Source organism: Lactuca serriola, chromosome 7 (genome assembly GCF_051521515.1).
Source record: "Lactuca serriola cultivar US96UC23 chromosome 7, Lser_US96UC23_V15, whole genome shotgun sequence".
In the NCBI taxonomy this organism is placed as follows: domain Eukaryota; kingdom Viridiplantae; phylum Streptophyta; class Magnoliopsida; order Asterales; family Asteraceae; genus Lactuca; species Lactuca serriola.
In genome coordinates this window covers 185,156,943-185,160,684 of record NC_136414.1, presented here as the reverse complement: position 1 = coordinate 185,160,684, position 3,742 = coordinate 185,156,943, and positions in this window count along the sequence as shown.

Below are 3,742 nucleotides of genomic sequence, written 5' to 3'. Positions count from 1 at the left end.
TTCTTTGGCAATATAAACATATGGACCCTTTGATAAAGGTGCACAGAACTATCACAGACTTAGTTTTTCTCTTTACCATTTGGTCAACCGAGTTGACTATGGCCGATCCCTTTCCATTGGGAAGAGAATGCTTTACTGGATATCCAATGTCATCATTGTCAATGTCCATAAAGTTTTAGGAAGTTGATCTTAGCAAATAGATAAGATCATTAAGGGTCTTGTCATAGTCTGTTTCATAGGTGTCCCAAAGGAACTCACTATGTGACTCAGAAAGTGATTGAACCACCAACTTTCTCAAGACTTTGACACCCAACTCTCCCGGCTTGTCAATATGTGACTACATCTCCAAGATGTGTTCACACCTAGACCTTGCCTTGCCAATAGGGCTTGAGTGACCTTAAACTTTTCAAGAACTTGTGGGTTGGGGAGAATAATTGGAGGAGGTGAAAGAAGTATGATTTCCAAAGGACATCATCTTCATTTAGGAAACCTTGTTTCACTAGATTTGGGAAGATCATAGGTGTCTATTACAGACATCTTTTGGGAGATATTCAAGATAGTTGATTTAAAGTCCTTAATATGACACCCAATATGAAATATTAAGGCTAGGACCCAACAAACTATTTTATAACTTAGAAGAGGGATGCCGTAATCCAAGCTATAAAATATTTGAAGGTAGGTGAATAACGATTCACCAATTTCCACCAAGATAAACGAAATGTATTATTAGGTTTTAATTGGTTTTGAAACTCCTAGATCTATTGAGATTCATTGAACTGTTCAATGGCATGTTTCAATCTCGAGTGTGCCCTTCAGGTTTTGTGACTGGGATGCCGAGGATCACAAAACAAGGTGTGAAGTAACCATGCAAATCACTTGGTACCCTTAATAAATTACCCCTCAATCGATGTGCCGGTTAACCACACACGCTCCATCGATACTATGATAAATATTAAGTCACCCTTTACCTACCTTGTTAAGTCCAAGTTAGTGTGCCGGTTAACCACACACGCTCCACTAACGACTTAGACAAAGTGTAAAGTGTAATTTCATGGGTTAGCACCTTATTCACATTTTTCCTAAGTAACTAAGATTGGGTATTATTAAGAGTTTAGTTACTTAGTATTATCATTAATACTTTTAATGAAGGGAGAATTCTAGTCCTGTCAAACCCGTTCGGCTAACGACCCTCCACCAGTCAAGCAAGCGGTGGGTGAGAGTGGACACCCATTAAGTTGCCATTTTATAGGCAACAACCTTATACCCACCTTATAGACCGGCTTCGTGAATGAGGCGTACTAGCGGTAAGACTGACTTTACTCTTATACATATATATATTATTAACTTATAATATTATAAAGTATAAGGGTTGAATTTTAACTTTTAAAATTCTAAGGGCTAACTTGGAATTAAAGTATTCATAAGTGAAAACTTTACAAATTCCAAAACTTGAGGGCAAGTTTTGAAACTATTCAAAACTAATTAATTCCATAACTTATGTGTTTAAAATAGTTTTAATCCAAAAACTCTTCAAGTTCCATAACTTGAGGACAAGTTATGGAAGACTTTAAACTAATAAAAGAATTAACTTTTCTTTATTTTATAACTTATGGAATTAATTAAGGTTACACCTTTTTTATTTTATTTTATTTTATTTTATTAAATGAAGAGACTCTTGGTCCTCCATAACTTGAGGACAAGTTATGGAGTCATAAAACCATTTAATTAGAACTAGACTCTTCATTTTTGTAACCTTTGCCAATTTTTATGAGTTTTATGATTCTTAAATGTGACTTTTCATATAACTTGAGGACAAGTTACAAAAACACATTTTAGAATCAATTCTTAGATTAATTTGGATTAAAACCAACTACCACATAATTTTATTCATTAATCTAAATTTACTCATAAAACAAGGTAACACAAAAAACTTTTGGTGATCCATAACTTATTCTTAAGTTATGGAATCCTTTAAAACATTAACACCAAATTTTGTAACTCCAAAAAACTTTGAATCAATTTTTTTAAAACCTTTTCATATCCATAACTTGTGGAGGTTTCAAAAAATAAAACTCTTTAGATCAAACTTTTAAAACTAATAAAATAATCATATTATTTTATCTTTTATTAAATTTGACCTAATTCAACTCATAAGGCAAATTATTCAAATTTTACAAATAATTAGTTTTTCACAAGAACAAGTAATTATCTTAAAATTTGACGAACTTCATGTTTTTTTCTTTTTTTTTCTCAACTTTGAAAATAAAATATTTGCATCAATATAACAGAAAACAACCCGTGGCTCTGATACCACTGTTGGGTTTTGAGCATTCTAACACTCCTAAGTGTACATGCAACCCTAAATACCTTGGATCTATGTTTTCTCTATTATACATGCAAATAAGAACTTCCAAGGTATTATCCTAATCTAGCATACAAAACAATGACTATAGCAAGATAGAATACATACCTCTTTGGTGTAGAATGTCTTCATGAAGCTTGAGTGCCTAGTGCCCCAAGTGTGACACCTCAAATGGAATCACAATCATCAAAACACTTAGAATGACTTGAGAGAATTCTACACTCACCAAAATCGGCTAGCCCTTCTTCTCACACACTAGTGGCCGATTTTTCCTCAATAATAAGATGCTTATATAGTTACACAATTAGGGTAAACTCTTAATTGTCATGGCTTTCCATTTCCTTGGATCCATGGGTACAAATACACCATGGAGCATCCATGGACCATCCTATGGGTTTTAGCCCAACTTGATTATCCATGGAGCATTAGCCCACTATACAAGTATGGATGATTTACACAATCAACCCATATATTTAATTAGTCTTCTTTTGATCACTTAATTAATCCTAGATTAATTCTTGATCAATACTAATTAAATAATCTTATTATTCTTATTATTAATATACTAGAACTTATAATATATTAATAACCATAAGTGTCTTATTTCTCTCATTCAAGTGCATGATGGTATGCAACCCAAATGGACCATGCCGGGTCGGGTCAAGTCTTACCAAATATAGTTATGGACTTAGACATTAATCCAACACATAGGGAGTTGTACGCCTATCGTACCCGCTAGGTGTTGACTTTCGTTGACTTTTGAGTATTAGGACAATTTTTGGACTTTTGGCCTGGGAGGGGGAAAATGGTCTTTTTACCCTCCTGAGATTTATTAGAGAGGCTCGGTCCATAATTTTGGGGTTATTAATATTAATTATTAATTAGAGTTAAATGTGACATATTTTAGGAGGAGTCTAGATCGGTAGTTTGGGTGCGAGATTTATTGTTTCCTGCGTGAGGTGAGTCTTCTCACTATAATTACCTGTTTGGTAAAATATGTGTGACCGGATGGTCTTATTCATGTTATTGAGTGGAGGGTCTTATTTGCTTATATTGAGATATGTGTTATTATGCATCATGTATTTGTGACTTATATTGTTATATAATTCTATGCATATATTGAGTTATGACTGGAGGGTCTAGACCGAAACGTGAGACCGGAGGGTCTTCACTGAGACACATAACCGGAGGGTCCTTATCAATATTTAGCCATGAGTGGCTAATTATTTGTGTAATTGGTATTTTGGGAAACTCACTAAGCTGTGTGCTTATAGTGTTGATTTAAATGTGTTTTAGGTACTTTCGTAGATTCCGAGGAGGCAGAGGCATGATTATACACATTTGCCGACTTATGATCTCTTATGGATTTTGGGATACTCG